Raw genomic sequence first — 20,237 nt, 5'->3', positions numbered from 1 at the left:
ATAATTTATACATAATGCGCTGCTTGCGCTTGGCTTCGCTACTGACTGTATCTCGGCGTCTCGTCAGCCCCAGAATATGATGATGGTGTCTCCTTTCTGCATATTTTCGGCCCTCTCCGAAAAGGGCCTTCGTCGTCGTCGTGGTTGTTGTCGTCGTCGTACCTAATGGCAACGTTGGAAAGCAAAGTACTTCGAGCTGCGGGTGAGTGTGGGTCCAGAAGGACAGAGACGGGAGAATGAGGCGCTGATGGGTAAATAGAGTACAAGACGGAGATGGGAATATGAAGAACACAATTACCCGGACGTGGTATTTCAGGGAGCATTGGGACATACATACATTTCGGCCTCTTTCTCCTCTCCTTTCTTTTTCTCCCGTCTCTATTCTGCTTTTTTTCATATTTCGCTGCTCTGAGAAATTTTTTATTACAATTATTCCTGCGATTTTCGAATTATTGTTCATTTGAGACAAACTACCCTTACCTCAGAACGACTTACGATGACATTCTCTGACTCTGGTTTTCGCTTGTACTACTTCTCAAAGTTTAAGCGTGTATTTATATTAAAAAAGAAACCGAAAATAAAATAAACAAAATACACCTTTCCCCCGCACCCATATTGCTGTGCTCGGCCGTCATGCCGTCAAAAATGTCCCAAACCATCACCAGGGTATTTACCCATTCAACACATCTACGCTTGTATGTAAAGAGTAGACATATATTCCACCTATTCATCCCCACTTCACGACTCCGCAAGGTATACTCATTCTCACACTCAGGCACGGGAACGGCTTGTAAATGTTACATGAATCTTCATACATACACCTACATATATACACGCTTGTATGTTCCTACCCATACTCGTTTTAAGAAGGAGGAACTCTCGTTTGTTGTTTATTGTGATTCCACATACTTTTTATTTTAATATCGTTGTTCGTCATTATCGATTTTTGCGTCTCTCCTTTGAAATTTGCCTCTATTCTTCGCCACGCGAGGAAATCATCCGGGGTACAGACGGATCTTAGGTCCCGCTTGAGGGTTGATGGATTTTAGATACCCACAAGATAAAGAAATGTAAGTGTATGTACATAAAGGCGAGACGCAGATTCGACAATATAAGCAGCAATTAGTACGAGGCATAAATAAGTATGAACTTATCCGAAACGAGCGCACACTCAACTCTGTTTTATTTACCTACATATTTACCAGAGAAACTTTCATTTAATTGGTTCCCATGCGAGCACCCACGTATTGCGCACATATATATATATATATATATATATCAAAGCTTATGTGCATGAAATCGGTAACGAACAAGAAGCATGTAAATAACTACCAAGAGAATATCCAGAGCGTGCGAGAGAGACGGTTGGAGTGTGGAAGCGTTAGTGCTTAATTGGTTGTTCTGGTAATTAAAATTGCGCTAAAGAGAAGTTTTCTCCTTTCTTTCTGTGGACATAGTGGTTTGGCGTGGTGGTTGAGGGATTCTGCTGGCGGCAACGAATCACGTATGCCGTGCCAAGCCAGTGACAAAGCCAATGGGGTGTGATTCTAACGGCGTCAATTAACGCTGTTCTATAAACCACCCACCTAGCCACCCACAAATGACGGAAAACACAAATAGCAAAGCAAATAGCAAGCCCACAGAGGAAGAGGATTGGAGCGGCAGGTGCGGTCGTACGGCAAGGGGAGAGAAAAGACGAGGAGGAGTAAGTAGCGATACAAAACAGAAGGGAGAGGAGCGGGAGCCGCGGACTTTAAGTAGCGACAACCGACCAATCAAGTCGCGCTTTGGCGGTTGTCGCATTCAGTCGCTTTACTCTTCTTTTGATTCCGTTTCCGCTGTTTCTGCCATGATTCCACTGTTTCTGCACTGGCAACACCAGAGATTTAACAGCTAAAGAGCGAAGGCCCTAAGCTCTCGCTATGAGGGCTTTGCTCTCGTCACCATTGCTTTTGTCTGTTCTGTGCTTAATTACTGGATGATTTTAGTTCTCTGCTCGGCATTGTTATGTTTCTGTTCGGCTCAGCTTATTTCGGTAAAGTTCGATTCGTTCGTTGAACCAACTCTCAAGACTCAAAGCACAAGCGACTAGTAATCCCCTTCCACCTCTCTGTGGGAGCTTCATCGTCATTGGCTAATTAGAAGTCTTTTAGTAATTAAAATGTTCCAAAGGGTGACTTGACATGATGAACCAATAGCTATTATTTGGTGCGCTTATATGAATCTCTAATTCGGCAGACAATAAAGCTTGCAAATACTTGTTCGTTATTAATTGGCAGCCTTTGCTGTTAAAGACGAACTTATTTAATTGATATTTAACTTACATACATATAGGCTTTTTTTGCATACACTAAACCGTGTTCGGCAACATATGATTTAAGTTTTATTTTGATAAAAATGGAACGACTACATCATACAGCTGACATAAAAACAGTAGATAATGTTATTTTTATATTATTATAAATTAAAAAAAGAAATTAACTAGAAGTTGTTGTGACTAAAAAATTTACAAGTTATATGACAATAAATAATTTTAGATTAAATCATATCATATCTAAATGGACCCATTTTTTTTTTTGGGTAAAAAGGTTATATCTTTTCTCAAAATTAACCGTCATTGGAAACATTGTCGATCTATAATATTTGGGACTCAACATCGAAGGTGTAACCGAAAATTCATTTTGTTTTGAGGTATTGCTGAGGTAAGGGTATCTTATAGGCTATAAGGGTATGTTTAGTCGATATATGTACTCGAATACTGAATACGTTCTTGTTTTATTCATATCCTTAATACGATTTTTTACTGTTGTTTGTACTGTTTGTACTTGAAAATAAATACTAACGACATATCTCCTTTTATCTATGTATGTATATCTTCTTGAGGCTATGATATGATGATTTGTATACAAAGAGCCAATTTTGCACAGACAACTAGACAACATACCCTTACCAAATCTAATATTTTACTCACCTGAGGTGCTTATGAAAAGTTGAATCCTTAAGCCATTCGACGAATGGAATGCTGATCCTTCAAATAAGGGCATTCGATTTCTGCTTGCTGATTTTGTTTTTGCACTTATGTTTGCGTGCGTTTAGACTTGGAGTAAGTTGGGTTATTAGCTAGTTCAATCGTGAATTACTTTAAGTTAGCGGCGATAGTTTGTACTATGTTATGTTTTATCTTTAGGCTTAAATATTATAGGAACTTTTGAATCGAGCGCTTGTGGATTTGGGCGAGATAATTAGCCTGCGGCACCTAAAGAGTAATTTTGTGAACAACTTTATTATTATTTTCCCCTGAAATATTTATCTATTACACGTTAGTGTTATACACTCGAAGTGTGCAATGTTCTTTAGACATATATATATATTATATATATATTATTAAAATATTTTACTGACCCTCAAATAGGGTCTCTCTCAATAGCGTTTGCGGTTTTGATTTTGCATTTGTGTGAAGCCATCAACTTGAGACAGGTGGTAAATAGGCAGGATGTTAGGGAGAAGACGGCAGGCAACAGCAAGGCTTAAAAAGAACCCAATTAAGTAAAAACCGAGATGTGCCAGTGTATGTATATAAGTATGTATATAGGTGTATGCGGGTGTAATTGCCGTGACCGGTGGCAGGTGACAGTCGAAAGGTGATCGACCCACAGCAGTCAGTTGGCGACACAAAAGTAGTTTTGCCAAGGACTTTACCACCTTATAACCACTTTTTTTAAATAATGATGGTACTAAGGACCAAATGTGTACATATGTATGTACATAGGTACGAGATATGTACATAGGTGGGATATCATAGGATTGACAAGACCTTAACTTTCACACATAAACTCTTATTTATATAGAACGTACGGGTGCTGAATACTAAGTTAAATATCTTTTTATTCTTACACTTGCAATTATATCTGCAATGTGTGCAAATTTCAGGAGAGCAAATCGAGCGAATTAGACGATTGGAGTGTGTGGGTGGATGGGTGCAGGAGAGTGTGTTTGCGCGCGTTACGCCCCTTGATTTAATTTGCCAACTTCTTGGGATTTTGCATTTTAATATAAACACTTTTACTCCTAGTTGGCTGCTTATATCGAAAGCGAGACAGTTGTCTCTTTTTTATACACACATTTTCACACACGCACAGTCACAAACACAGTCACAAGTGGGAAGTTCTGCTTCCTTTCCCTCCCATCACTTGCCATCCGCCCACCCCAGTGCAGACACCGCGACGAAGAGGGGAGAGCTATCAAGACCAAGACAGAGACAGAAATAGAGACAGAGCGTTTTTGCATATACTTCTCTCGTGGACCACGTGCTCATTAAATCGCTGACGGCAATTCATAGAGAACATCCAACAACCGACTAGCGCGGCACAGCACCCTTTCCTGTAGTGTGCTCTTTTCAGCTTCTTTCCTTTCCTGCGATTTCCATTCGCACACCCTCGTTGCGCTTAGCTCGAGGCAGCTCGGCTTTACTCGGATGGGATCGTTTGGCACATAATGCAATTAAAAATAAAAAACTATTCCCGGACAGAATCCGTTGCGATAGCTTCGATACATCAAAATAGTGCAGGATTCTCTTCATTAGAAGTGGAATAAAACTCTGCTCTTCTTGTCTACGGATTGAAGTTTTTGTTGCTAGGGACCAATACTTGCACATCATACATACGGATAAGGGTGAGTGTATTGTTTTGTGCTCGGTACTGCACCGTTAGCATGCACCCGTACAATATATTTCCGACTTGATTTAGACATGTAGCAGAAGCAAACAAATATTTTACGAAGAAGTGCCGCAGAATTGGTCCGACATGGTTATTCATTTTAATCGAATGTATCCATTTGCAGGTATGGGCAGGAAGTGGGGCTGATCTCACACTGCATTTGATTGAAACTGTTCGAAAGGTTCACGGTGTTATGCATTCATGCCATTATAGCTTTTACTTTTTTTGTGATACACTGTTAGACACAACGCAAAAGTAAATGGTAAGCGATGGAAAACTCAAGTAGACGCGCAATAACAACGCGCACCCATATCGAACTTTACATAGATATCACTATCCGCAGAATTGTGATTGGGCTAGCAGTGAGTGAGTTACAAAGGTAACACATCAAATCAGATTGCAGTTAGTTTCACTCTTTGGTTGATTTTTATTATCGCACTTTTTACGTTTTAGCGCGAATAGTCACAGTCACATTTAGTCTCACAGTCACGCCAACGGCAAATATATCATAATGAAGATCTACAACGAAACCGCATCTTGAGTGCTCAAAACTCACCATCCGACCCGCATCTGACTCATTCAACGTTTTTTTTCGACTGAGCTGAGAGACAGGCTTACTTGTTTACTTGCTGCTCAATGCGCTCCGGCGCTCTCGAGCTCTGCTCTCCTCTTCTCTATTCTCCGAAAGTCCGACCGAGCCGAACAGAATCGAGTCATGCGTACAAGCAAGATTCAAGAGAGACACTGAGAGACTTTTGGAGATTTCCGTAATGGGGTAATTATTGCCACGCAGAGTGGTAATTACGATAGAGCGAGACGGGAGATGATGTGATAAAACGGTGTACCAATGTGCTTTATGCTTTCACATCGAGCCTCTCTTTTCCTCATTTAATTTCTGCCTGTTGGTATGCATGTGTGTGTGCCTTTGTTTTGTGTGGGTGCAGCTTGGGCAATCATCTTTCATTATTTTTGTATTACTGCCGACGGATGTTAAAAGTTCCAACACGGCAAGTTGCACATCCCATTGTCTGCAGAATGATCAGAAATATTATAGTAATTAAACTGGTACAAAACTATCACAATGTCTCTTTTGAACCGAAATACCTAGAGACTAGCTTCGTGGGCTCAACCTTAAAAATTAGATCCTTTGATTTCCAAGCATTTTTTTTATTTTAACTTAACAAAACTACTTAATATTTGTATTAGGAGATATCAAAAATATTTATAAGAAAAAAAAAATATATATAATATTAGTACCTAAATTCGTATGACATTGTCTTTAAATAAAATTTTTTATTATGTGCAAGCCGATTAAGCTTTTCCCTCTTTTAATTTTTTAAAATTTTTTATGCTCGCTATAGTAAAATGTATGCGACCGCAGATGGTCTTGATCTAGCAGAGCCGATCAGGCATGTCCGTTATGAATTATGAAACCTAACCATTCAGTTCTTTTTAAAATTCTTCTGAGCCAAAAAAAAGAATTTTTATATTTCCACGAAATGTCTTGCGTAAATATTCTAGAATATTCTTAAAATATCATGCGTACATTTGTTTAATTCAGTCCGCCTTTTTCTTTCTATACTACTATATCATAATATCATATAGCTCCCATCGGAATAGTCAAAAAAATGCATGCAAAAATGTTTCATCGTTGAACAAATCACTTGAATCATGAGAAAATAAATCAAAATTGTTTTATTTATGAAGAATTTTTGTGCGCTTTAGAAAGGGCATGGTCAAAAGCATCAAATAAAAGGCAAATGACAAACTTGACTATCAGATTCTCAACTAGTAGCAGTGCGAATGAGAAAGTTCAACATTTTTTAGACCTATTGATATAATCGATCAGAAAGACAAAATAAATCGAAAAGTTTGGGGCAACCCAAACCATCAGGTAACAGATTTGCGATACGTCTGTGGAATGTCTCTGGAATCTGAATGCTTAATAATCGAGGAGCTCATACGGACAGACGGATTCATACGGATCGAATCTAGTTAACCTGATCAAGAATATACTTTTAGGTTTTTTTTCAACGAATCTGGTAAACCCTTTTAGTCTACGAGTAGCGTAGTCAATTTGTACATGCAGGCATGCGCTGCGTTCTTCATTTCTTTTATCTCTTACAGTTTCCGAGATTTCGATGTTAATACGGACAAACGGACATTTCAAGTGATCCTGCGCTTATAGAGGGAATGCTATAGCCGACTATCAGCTACCCGTCAGTCAGCTAGGGGAAAAGAGAACGAGAAATTTCAACAGTTTTTGGCATTGGGGAATATAATAAGAAAAATGTTAAGTTGTTCAAAGGGATGGTCGCGACCGTTTTGGGCAAAAATCAAAAAATAACAAAATATTTTTCAAAAGCGTGGGCGTGGCAGTTTTGGGCGGTTTGCGTCTTGAATCTGCATGCTTCATCTCAACCTTATTTCCTTTATAGTCCCTAAGATCTGGACGTTAATACGGACAGACAGACAGACGGACAAGCCCAGATCGACTCGGCTATTGATCCTGATCAAGAATATATATACTTTATATGATGGGAATCTCTTCCTTCTATCTGTTTTACACTTTTTAACGAATCTAGTTTTCGCATTTACTCTACGAGTAATGGGTGCATATATACAAGCGATTTTCCGCGTTCGAATGGAAATTTCAAAAATAAAATATTTTATGAATATACAGCATATATGTACATATGCCTATGTAAAAGTATACTCACCGTCGCACACGCAGTACTTTGAATTAGCATTCTTAATCATATATGTATATACATTCGTAATTCGACAAGGCAAGAACATACATATTTACGCAGTAGTCTGTTGCAAAAGTCGCGTCTGCGTTTACACTTTTAACAAGAAATGAAGATAACACGCATGTCAGAGGGGAAAGGAATAGATAAAACCCTTTCTGACACTCACTCTCTTTCGTTTAACGTCATGCGTTTACTCTCGCTTTTACATACTCGCTAATGCACGGCAAGGTATTAGAATACGCTTATATACCCATATATATGAAACAAGAGAGAATGCTATAGTCGAATTCCCCGTTTCTCAGCGAGTGGAAATTCGAATTCGCGAAATTGTATTATTTATCTGGCATATCGATAGATATTGGAGAATAAAATGGGAAAAAATTAAATATTGGTCGTTTTGATTGTGTAAGGAGGGGCATGACGAAAGTGTTATTGGTATACCGATAGAAATTGGCAAGGCAAACGACAAATTTTTGAAAAGGACATATTCCTTGCAGTTTTGGGCTGTTTTTGAGCGTTAGAGTGGATGTGGTAAGAGCAAAAAGTTTTTTGGCAAATCGAGAGAAATTTACAAGACCAATAAATATATGAATAAACATAAAAACATTTTGGAAAAGTGTGGGCGTAGCTTTTATTGGCCGTGGGAGTTAGAGTGGGCGTTACAACATTTGGAAACAAACTTGTGCTGCGCTTATGTCTCTGGAAACTGCATTCTTAATCTCAACATTCTAGCTTTTATAGTTCCTGAGATACGGACGGACAGATCCAAATCGGGTCGGCTATTGGGCCCACAATTTTTTTTTCATTATTCCCGTTGCTTGAAGAGAAAAAGGGTGTAATATATTCGTTGAAAACTATGTAACAGGCAGAAGTACGCGATTCCCAATATATAAAGTATATATATGTATATTCTTGATCAGGATCATTAGCCGAATCGATCTGGCCATGTCCGTATGATAATATGAAATATATATATCATGTACTATAAAATTAAAAAAGAGCTAAAAACGTTGAGATTAAGAATACAGATTCTAGAGACATAAACACAGCGCAAGTTTGTTGACCCATGTTGACCGAAACACTGTGGCCACGTTCCTCCATTCACCTATAAGCCGCCCAAAAGCGGTCACGCCCACACTTTTAAACAAGTTTTAGTTTTTTTATCATTTTATTTAACAATATCTAATGATAAAATTTTGAGTTCGCATTCCCGCAAGATGAGTAACGGGTATCTGATAGTCTAGACTATAGCATTCTCTTTTGTTTTCTTTGTATATTGGAAGTTCTAGAAAATCCAGTTTTTCGTCATTCGTCCAATTCATATTCCTTGTATCTATATACAAACCCTAGCTATCAGATAAAACACTCAGGTGTCAATGTGTTTAGTTTATATGTTTCATCCACGAGAATGGCAGTTGACGTAGTGACAAAGCGTGGCAGGAGAGAGTGCGGAACGAAAAAATTAAAATTGTGGTAGATCGACTCGGATGTTGTAAATAATCATCTACATAACATACATATATGTATGTATAGGGTCGGATACGCTTCCTTCTACCTGTTACACATTTTTGTGTAGTATGCCTTTTTACTCTACACGTGACGGATATAAACATTTTTCCGAACCTAGAAGATGCATATCAATATGTTTTAAGACGCAAATCTTTAGACATTTCCAACGCCTTTTAATCAGTAGCTTCACAATTGCCATGCACACATAAATTAGCCATACAGAAATTAATTAATTAAGTAATTACTTAAGTCATTAACAAATAATTCCGATGAGACAGGGCCCGGCTTTTAGCTATTATTACGTTCAGAGGTACCTATTTCCCAAAGGGTAGTCTACTGATTCAGAAGAAGCTTAAAGTAATGGGAAGAGCTGGTAAACTACATATGAATCGATGAGTACACCGATATTCAGAATGCATTGTTTGGATTTAAAAAGAAACCAAATGTTTCGTGTTTATCACATGCTTATGTACAATTACCGTGTTGGGTACACATTCCCTTCTAAGCATACAAACTGAGATATGCAGTATGCAAAGGCTTTTGTGTTTGGATATTTTAAGTAAATACAGGTGAGCAAACAAGTTTTTGACGAGGTCTCCGTTTTGACTGTCAGATAAACTTTTGTTTCCGTGGTCACTGGGTTTGGAAATCACGGGTTCTTGTATTTAAAGTCGAACAGATCAATATTTAAATTATTCATCGGTATGCCTATGCATGTCATTGCATTTGTATTTTCTGTCATAAACCCGAAACCCAAAAACCATGTAACAAGGTAATAGTCACACCGATCCGCGCTTGTCGGCTAGCCTTCCAAAAATAAATAGGGAACACACATAAATAAATGCAAGTGTTTTAACAATAATTTCGGGAATATCTTTTTATTTATATGATATAATTTTATTTTACGTCTCCTTAGGGTCTCCTGGGTGACCCTCTTCAGTCTTCGCCTCGTCGTCGGGTTAGCCAGTTAGCCAGATTCTGAATCTCAACTTTTTAGCCTATATAGTTCCCGAGATCTACAGACTCACACTCTTTTCAACGAACATAGTGTACCCATTTACTCTATATAATATATAATAATTTTGTTATATTTTGCTTTCGTATCTGTTGAAGATAGCAACAGGTTGTAGAATTAAGTAGTTTTTCACGGTAAAAAAAAAGTCGGCAACATTTTTTCTTATTTTCTGTTTTCAAAGTTGAGCCCTTTTCCTTTGTTATGTTCTCGACATGTGGGCCGACACTTTAAAGTTGGACAGTCGACAATTTATTGATGTGATTCGACGATTGTTCCCTTTTTCATTGACGAGAGGCCTATTCCAACTGGATTATCTGACCCTTTTGATCACATCATTTTACGCGCATATGTCTGATTTCGGTTAAGTTTCGGTATGCTATAATACTTCAAATCGGTAATATTTACTGTTTTTACAATAAGTTAAAATCGAGTGATTTAGTTTTTTGTTTGAAAGATTCACATTCTTACTCGCATTCATGGACTATATCTTTTGTCCAAACGCATGAATAAATTAAAAGGTACATAGATTGGCTGACGTAATAAAGATTAGAATATGGAACTGCGTACTACGGTCGCCTAGTCACAAGGATTGTGTCGACTAAAGGGATTGAAAAATCACGACATGGGGTGAAAATATGGGTTGAATGATCACAAAACTTCAGTTCCTATGTGACAAAGATATTATACCGGGATAGATATTATACAGATAGACGCAGCGCAAGGTTGTTGACCCATGTTGCCACGCCTACTCTAACGCCCACAAACCGACCAACACAGCAACGCGAAAAAGTTATGGAAATGTTTATTCACTTCTCTTTTAACACTTTTAAAGTTTTTTTTAAATTTTTCTCATTTTTTTTCATTTTATTTAATATCCATTGATATGACAGAAAAATTCAGCAATTTCTCGTTCGCTAGTGGTAATCACTAGCAGAATAACGGGTATCTGATAGTACTCTGCTATATAATTCTCTCTTGTTTCATTTTACTCCTTGTCAACATCTATAGATATGCTAAAAAAATTCTGAAATTTCTTAAATTTTAACCATCAATAGCTATTAATGCATGGAAGCATCTGGTTTCTTCGTTCAAAATAATAAATTCTTACAGCAATATAAATATTTTTATGTTATCCCGCAATAAAGGAATATCGCAGTATGCATCGCAGTATTAGGATATCAAAAAATGTCACAAAAAATGTTCCTCTGATCAGTCGAAACATTAACACATCAAATACGTGCATATGTATGTATGCCCATTCATTATTTATAAATGTTTTTCGTATCTTCTATGGCGCACACACCTTAAATGACGATAGATGAATGGACGGGAACTCCGTTTGACGCTTTCTGAATGAATTTTAAATAGTTTTGCATATTTAAACTATTTTATCGTGCTGGCGGTACCTCTAGCAGCTTTCGGGCAACCAACAGTATGCCATTTCCATAGGTAAGCTACACAAATGTAAATCAAAACAGATCCCACACTACAGTCGTGAAGATAATCAGAAAACACTATATTACAGTATTCCTAAGATAGAATAAATTTTGTTTACACTTACATTAATTATTTAAACCTTGTGTTCGTTGAATTACAGTGGCCTTGCAAAAACAAAATAAGTGATATCCAGTTGTTTGCTAACCTCCATACCCGGCGTCGACAATAAGTACGTTGTTGAAATTACCAAAATCGGCTAGAATTGGTAATAATGCACATACCTAAGAGGAACAGGAATTCTATTCGTATAAATTATACAGATATAGTTTATAAAGTCAGGTATTTGTGTATAATATCCTTTTCATTGGCAACCACCCACTAAAAATACATTTGCACATGCACTTACCTGTTGTTTTACATATATAAGAACTAGTTTCCTTATTTTGCATTTCCATTAATGTCAAAATATGAATGGAAATAAACTACCGAGATAGGACCAGGTAGAACAAAATAGTCGGTTTCCTCGACTATCATATACCTATTTGGCACATTAATAGAAATAATAATAGAAAAATAATAGAAATAAGAACGGTTAACGGAACAAGTACCGGGTATAAAACAAGAGAGAATGTTGTAGTAGATGCAAACGAAAAGTTTAATAATTTTTCTGGGAAATCGATAGATATTGGGGAATAAAATGAGAACAAAATTTAAAAATTGTTTAAAAGTTTAGGCGTGAGAATTTTTGGAGGTTTGAACGCATTAGAAGAGAGGTGGCCAAAGTGTTTTTGGTATTCCGGTAGAAGATAGATTGGCAAGACAAACAATAAAACGAAGAAAATCGGAACATTTCCCAGTTTGTTGGCGTTAAAGTGGGCAACATGGGTCAACAAACTTACACTGCGTCTATCTAAAATCTGTATGCAAAATACCCACTTTTAAGCTTTTATAGTTCTAGAAATCTCGATGGTCATTCGCACTTACAAACGGAAATTTTCAGATCGAGTAGTATTAATAAATATGGTTACATACTTTTCAACGAGTCTAGGTCACCATTGCAAGAAAGCACGTAGTAACGAATGCACCAGGAGAGTATGCGAAGGCGACAACTATATACTCGTATGTACTCAAGTAAATGAAATGAAAATGAAAATAAATCTGTGGTCCATACGGGCCAAAGGCAGTAATTGAGCGGGATGAATTTTAAGATTTCCCATTGAAGTCGTCAAGTGCCAAATTAAAATTCAATGGGTTGCGCTTCATTATCCCAAATGGATGCGAAAACAAATGCGGGCGTTATTTGTTATTATTTCCCTAATTCCGGATGTTAAACGCCTATACAAGGAACCATCGCTGCCATCCCCAATTTTTAAATTCAAAGCTCTTTTAAAGCAATTAAACTGGAAACAATGTCCCCCATACAATTTGGTCGAAGTTGACCGCAGATTAGGTATTTAAATCTCTTTTTTTTACTCCCGCCTTCTCCAGAACTGTCAGCATAATTATCCGTTTAACGCTTTCGCCACTATTAGCAGAACGACAACATAATTAATTAATTTTTTTTGAATAAAGATGCAATGGTGCCATGTTCCTCTTAAGCTTCATTCCAGGCATCTGATTTTTTTAACTTCTTCATTAAAGTGGTACCTAATTCGAAAAGAATGCCTGTTTAATATTCTTGGAAAATGCGTCATTTCGCATTATGTGGTTTTCCAAAATGAGCCTGACATTTGAAATGATTTCTGCAGCCCATGACAGAAGAGCTTTCATTTAATTTAACAATAATTTGATAAGTGCTTCTACGCAAATGAGTTTGTAACAAATAATACAGTTGATGCGCACCACTGACTTACCAATTATAAAAAGTAATGTCATAGCATTTTAGTAGACGGGCGAGCGATCTAGGTAGAGTCAGTTTAGGGAATTAAATTAATGAAAATGGCATTTTGTTCAAAAATATTACGTTAAAAAATATTTCTAGGTGGTTTGAGATCAAAACCAATTCTCTAAAAGAAAGAAACTTTCAATATCGTTCTATTAGGCATTAATAAACAATATATTTAATAATAAGTAGAATAGTAATGTATGTACATATTTTTTGAGAACTTACTGTTGATTTCAGCTAATTCAAAAGCAATGCTCAATATAAACAATTTAACTGCAGAATAGGAACCAAAAATGTCTACCCAGTCAAAATCTCGGAACAAGGGCAGATTCAAGTTTGAATCTCTAAATTGGCACGGTCTTTTGAAATATGTTTTATTACTTGGGAGCCAAAATAGCTTGAATAGATTAATTGGAAGCAAATATTTCTATATGTAAACACTTACGTGTCTCAATGCTATCAATTGCGTTAGCCTCATGGAAAACCGGGGGTGAATGGATTTGGTGTACATATAATGAATTCTTATTCGCAAAAAGAGAATTAGCAGCCAGCACAAATAATATGTTGATGCATGTATTTCGAATTGGCTGCTTGGGAGTAGTAAGTGTCGCAGAACGCGTAGAGTACTCCTCGTAATTACGCTCTCCAGTTAATCAATGGTTACTTTGTGGTTTTTATGACCACTTTGGCATAGGGGAGGGGATAATGTGTCTTATGCTTTAGCCAAATCTAATTATACGTCAATGACACTGCATATTGAAGAAGTCAGTACAGTCACCATTGACCTATTATGGTTTTCTTTTTGGATTCGATGAATATAAATTACACATTTATGGAAATCGATATTTGTTCGAATTCAAATACTTTATACATATTTTGATGATTTAGATAATGTCGTCACAAACTGAACGCTTGATAATTTGACTGGGCTTTATGAAAGTGGATGATAAACAATTGACAAAGCTGGCTTCGACACATACATATGAAAAAACTGATGAGTACCGAACACTTTTTGATCACAAACAAAGAAAATATGATTTCTATTTTAATATTTGCAATGAATTTGCTTTATGATATAATCTATCTATTTAATATTATCTATCTAATCTAATATCTATTTAATATATTGTCTAAAACCTAGTGTAGATTAAAAATGAAAAGATAAAAAAGAAAGGAATATAATGAGGTATGTAATGTAAAATTCTGTTCAACTTTTGCAATAAAAAGTAATTTAGCACTTGACATTTGATACAGTGTAAAACTTTTTTTAATATCAGGACATAGTGAGTAGAGGGTGGGATCGTCACTTGTTTTTTTACCTCGCCAAGAGGTGTCTTACACATCAAATTTTTTCGTAAGGCTATTAATTTTCTATTATATTCATAATAATAATCATTTATATTTTAAAATATTTTAAAAGTGATTTTATGTGTTCAATATTAAGAGTTTAGGAATCTTTAAAGCTATCAAATTTAAAGGGCTATACAGTTAAAATTACAAAAAAAAAATAGTTAGACTTATTTTCAAGAAATCCAACAAAGTGAAAACGAAAGCAACCTTTTTTTCTGTTCCTAGGCAAATAATGTTATATACTTTTTTTTTATGGAAATACAGCCTTTAACCTTACTGGTTCTGAAATTATAAGCAAGATTTATAAATTATAGAAAATGTACCTTATTTGAGTTCACTAAGCTAAAGTGGTTTTCCAAAAACTTCTTAAACAAAAAACAGAAATATGTTTAGATTGCCCCCATCTAACCGTCCGAATGAACGTTGACATTTGGGGAACTTTAAAAGCTATAAGGCTGAGATTAGGCCCGAAACTGCCATTCAATTGAAATTTTTTATTTTATTTTATTAATTACTTGCCATTAGTTGATCAGGTGGCACCTCCGAAGCACGGCAAAATAAATATTACACACGAAAGTCTGTAACCCAAAATACACTCCCACTAGGCGCGTAAACGGTATTTGATGGTGGATGAACTCGAATACAGCAATATCTCTTGTGTGGTTTTACATTATAAAACATTTGAATATTTTGAGTTACAGACTTTCGTCTGCAAACTACTTTGGTTAGAAGAAATTGCAAAAACTCCGTCTGGAGCAAGCAACCTCGCGGCATCGATATTAACGCAGTTAATCGTATATCTCGGCACGCACGAACGACAAGAGGAAGGTCAAACAGTTGTCGACGCAACACACCCCCATCACCAAACACCCTAGCCAGATGGTCATCTCGGCTGCTAAGGCGGGCGACGTACAAATTAAGTTCCTGTAAATTTCCGGTTTGCATCGAGGTAAATGAAACAAAGGCAATTAATGTGATTCGTGATTCTGATGCTAACACGGCGACAAAGATACCCCACTCTATGTGACCTTTGTAACCTTTTCATTTCACTCACTAAAAGCACGCATTTTCGCAGGCGTAAATCACAAAGAATGTGGAGAACGCGACGTGATATTCACACTGCTATTTTGCTACCGCTTTGAATGAAAATGAATAAACAAATAAAATTAAGAAAGCTTACGGGTTACAATTGAAGGTCACTGATACTTCTTATTCTTTACCGAAAATCTTTTGAATCTACTTGTAACCTACTTATTTAAACTTACTTTACTTTATTTTTAAATTGACACTTCTTCGGTTCTAAAATTAATCAAAATTAAATTATTTATTTATTTGAAATTTAAAAATTCTTATTTTCTAAAAATTCCTCGAATCATTACTATAATTTTACCTCGTTAGGAGGTATGTGTGTTTCATATGTTCCTATTTACAATTTGATTAAAAATTTTTGTGTCATTAAAATGTATAATACGTTATATATCATAATTTGATATCTGTATGTATCCTTAAATAAATAAATAATGTAAATTTTGCCAAATTTGTAATGTTGTTCAAAAACAAAAAATACAAAAACGTTTCTTGTAGTAACTATGTAAAAAATTTAAAAATAGTCGATTGCGTAGTTTTTGCGCTAGAATGTTCACAGAATTTAGAAGTGACAATAGCACACTTTATAGTTTTCTCTCTAACTTCCTTGAAAACGATAAAAAAAAAGAAATATCAATTATACATACATGTATGTATATACAAACGATTCAGCCCGAAGGTATGCATACATATTTTGCGGATACTGCATTGCGTTGGCTCGAATGTATTTTAAATAATTTTTACATTTTCAGTGATTTTATGAGCTTCATTACCAAATGCCTGTATGAAAATTAATTAAAAACAACTTATTAGAAATAAAAAAAAATGATAAACCTTCAATCAACCGGAGTAGAACTGCAGTCTTTCTTTTGGGAATCATGCTCTGTATGCGTATGCATTTTTGATTTATACGTTTGCTTGCTTTTTAACGTTAGTATTTATTAAGAAATAATTATTGTTTTGTTGGAATGGGGCAGATCGTGACCACCACAAACATTTGATTTAGTGCTCGTTGCGTTCTGTGAAGCCCACCGTCTTAAATATTAATGAAATTATGTCTTCCTTTATTAACAGCCGAGCGGACTTGCTCTCTTTCCATATTGCCACAGAAGTTCGGGGAAAACGCTGTTGTACTATCAGGAGGTATCGCTAATAAGTAGAAGCATCGTTACATAAATAAGTCCGATGAATTGCAAAATGTACACAAATCAAGAACGCCAATACATTTTTCCATTTACATTTACACATATGTATGTATGTATGTATGCTTGAATACACATCGATGTATGTGACGAGGGTAGATGTCCTTTCATTTTTGCAAGACCGAAAAATCGATTTTCCATAATTCAATGCTGGAAATTTCAGATGCTAAAACTGCCAAGAATTTTTTATCCAATTTTTCACAGGCCGACAAAAAACTTTGGGGGTGCCATTCTCGTCGTTGGGCTTGGTCTCAAGTGAATTCCCTTCGAGTCCACGCAAATCCAGTTCTATGTGCCATCCATAGCGCAGCGTATTCCCGAACCAACGTTGCGGACCACCGTTACGAGCGCACAAAAAAAACTACCCCGACAAAATTATAATGAAGTTGGTGGTGGTGCAGAGGAAAGCAAAGTGTGCGTCGAAAACAGGGTACGGCGACCAGTAACGGAGAACAAGACCTGGGTCCCGTGGTCCGGGGTCCTGGGCACGGGACCAAGAGAATCGGGTGGAGTGGGCTTTCTTTGCCACCTTCCTTCCGCCTGCTTGTGCAGTTGGAACACCACCACCCTGGGTTAAAATTAAAAAAGCGAAAACAAAAACTCGGCGCGTTGGATGTTGTATGCATGTATGTAAGTATCTGCTTGCGTAGGTACATAAAAAACGAGATCATCCACGGTGATGAAACAGAAGCATCCCCAGTGCCCCTGGAATGTACAAATGTATGCATGTGTGTATGATTTTATGTATGTATGTAATTATGCATGCATGTGCGCGCACACAGCAGAGCATCGAAGGTATGGCAGTGTGTGTACGCACGCACCATTTATGCATGTGCTTATTTGTCGCTTTGAGGAATGCTTTAACTTCTGTTGTCCGCTCTCCTTTCTGGTGACCTGTGACCCTGACTGTGCGTGAAAGGACGACCGGAGCCCCACCATTGCAGGTAAAAACAATTTAATTATCAAACAAGAAATTTTAAAACTCAGGTTTGCTCTTTGTTGATAACAGAAATGAAGAAGGTGACTTTTTGCTGAGAGTAACCAATACAATTTTTGGCAATTGTAATTATAATATTATGCTTATGAATGAAAATGTTGATTAATCTAAAAGTCATGAATAAAGTAGGTTAACATGGCATGGGAGATGCGTGCATTCGTGTGTTTTTGTTTAATGTGTATTTTGGTATAATGTTAGCAACCAGATGTTTATTAGACAAAATTACAACAATTTGTTATTTTTATACTTTTTACGATGTTTATAGGGTATTTCAGATTCATTAAAAAGTCCATACGTATGTATGTAAGTGGTATTAAATTGGGCCCTGATCACGAGCCATGTCCGTTTGCCTGTATGTTAGTATAAGTGCCTATTTGTATGTCAACATTTTAAGCTATCGCCCTAGCATTCCCATAATCTAAGTAACAGTCTGAGTAACAGTTGAGGAACTCACTATAGCGTTCTCATGGATATTTATATTTTTAACAGAAACTGTAATTATAGTCGATTTTGGCTCCTAAATCCCAAACGCAAGCGTGTTATCTTGAAAAAACACAACAGTTAAACAGATTCGGAATTTGAATTCTAATAATGAAAACGGATTACTATTTACAAGTTATAGGCGAAGGCACCTGATATACAGTGTTATTGTGGATTTACACTTAAATTTGCTTATAACTGGAAAACTTTGTCTTGAACTATAAATTATTATAAAAATCTTGGTATACAATCCCTTTAAATTCTGTGTTACCTTTCGATTGGTGTATCTCCATGATTGGACTACAGATCTCAATTCTTCGTGAATATCTGTAAAGTAGTCGAAAAATCTCTCTCTCCGAAAAGATATTAAAACATTTTAAGGGCCTGACAGTTTTGTGTGGTTCGACGTTCTAAAACAAACTTGAGCCGCGCCCGCTTTACTAATGCCTAACCTCAACTTCCAAGTTTTTTCCCAGATCGCAGCCGTCAAACAGAGAGACATGCCGGATGGCCATATAGATAGACGGGCATCCGGCCCTGGCCAAATCGAGTCAACTAGGATCGGAAAGGCTCCTTGTTACGCACTTCACATCTCTACGAGTAACGGGAATAATTATAAGTGTTGTAGAGGGTATATTGATTTCAGTCGCAAGTTTGCAACGCAATGAAGGAGACATATGCTACGATATAAAGAATACTATAATAAAGCTTCATTTCTTGTTTTTAACTTTGAACATGTACATATATGTATATGGTGGCACTTGTAAGTATGTATTGGGGGTGTACTTTTTTACTGAGGGTGACAAACAACTGCTGCTGGGTACAGTTTTTTATATTGATTTTAATATTGATTTTGTTGCACATTTACGTCGAATCCATCCACACCACCGAAAACGAAAATCAATTCAGCTGTCACAAGAATTTAAACGTTTTAACCCTTTTTCTGTTTGATATTTGAAGCGGAAAACTATGTGTTGTTCAGTTTTTAACCCTCACATTTATACTGGCTATTTCTGGTATTTCAAAATTGCAAATATTACGTGTTTAGTTGTCTTAGTCTTACGTGTCTTAGTAAATTGAATTAGGTAATTAACGTTGCACAGTTACTGAATGCGGTCACGAAAACAGTCCCTGAAGCATAGATTCGGAGACATACTTATTCTTGACATCTTTGATTCAGGATTTTTTACTGACCAGAGTCACAGTTATTGCTCAGTAATCAACAAAAATCGTTGATTCCCATGATTGTAATTTTATAATTGTTTTCTTTTTGACATAGATTACGCCTTTCACTGTTTAGAATGGTAGCCGAGTGGTAGAGGTAACAAACCCTTTTCCTTCATGTAAAATACATAAATACTTCATCCTAGCGCTGCCCATGATACATACATGTGTGCATACATAGTTACAATCTTGTATTACAGGTAATATTTAACTGTCTTATTTTCTTAATCTTTGTTTTTGTTTAGAGAAACGTATTTAATTAAATTTCTTTAAAGGATTTGTCTTACATAAACGAAGTTCAAACATAAAGAGTAACTATGTAAAAATTAAAAAGCTGGCCAGTAAAATTCTTGATGTACATATGCAGCGCCACCTTTTGGAATTTTTGTAGTTCAAGTCAATTCCTTAATTATTCCCAGTTTTAGAACCACAATTTAATATCGAATGGATCGATTAACGGAGCACGTCCTTAGATATCGTTTTGGCATCTGTGGAAATAGTGAAACAATACTATCTATTTTCGCATGCTCCGGTAATCGTATTTTTTTCGAATTTACTTTGATCAAAATTTTTTGATTTATTTT

At 36.3% G+C, this 20,237-nt stretch overlaps 1 protein-coding gene and 2 long non-coding RNA genes across 10 annotated transcripts in view; 2 read left to right on the top strand and 1 right to left on the bottom strand.

Annotated features, from left to right (window-relative positions):
• LOC6619463 (zinc finger protein 2) overlaps nt 1–5,342 on the bottom strand; it is a 36,073-nt gene extending 30,731 nt beyond the window's left edge. For 4 of the 8 annotated variants that reach the window (XM_032723815.1, XM_032723818.1, XM_032723819.1 and 1 more), the window contains exons 1-2: nt 5,272–5,338; nt 2,972–3,256 (exon numbers count right to left, since the gene is read on the bottom strand). The gene's annotated coding sequence lies outside the window, so the exon portion shown is untranslated. Of the gene's footprint in view, nt 1–2,971; nt 3,380–3,402; nt 3,418–5,271 lie in introns of those variants that run through there. The other 4 variants (XM_032723823.1, XM_032723822.1, XM_032723816.1 and 1 more) reach the window with 4 other exon arrangements.
• LOC116801916 lies at nt 101–14,417 on the top strand. The gene is made up of 3 exons (XR_004362277.1): nt 101–202; nt 11,311–11,441; nt 11,590–14,417. It is a non-coding gene; the product is annotated as an uncharacterized LOC116801916 (long non-coding RNA).
• A 1,888-nt stretch (nt 14,418–16,305) lies between these two features.
• Nucleotides 16,306–19,156, top strand: LOC116801915. Its single transcript, XR_004362276.1, has 2 exons — nt 16,306–16,893; nt 17,157–19,156. It is a non-coding gene; the product is annotated as an uncharacterized LOC116801915 (long non-coding RNA).
• The last annotated feature ends 1,081 nt before the right edge of the window (nt 19,157–20,237 follow it).

Source organism: Drosophila sechellia, chromosome 4 (assembly GCF_004382195.2).
Source record: "Drosophila sechellia strain sech25 chromosome 4, ASM438219v1, whole genome shotgun sequence".
Lineage (NCBI taxonomy): Eukaryota > Metazoa > Arthropoda > Insecta > Diptera > Drosophilidae > Drosophila > Drosophila sechellia.
Note: the sequence above shows the minus strand (reverse complement) of the source record. Positions and strands in the feature narration are given on the sequence as shown.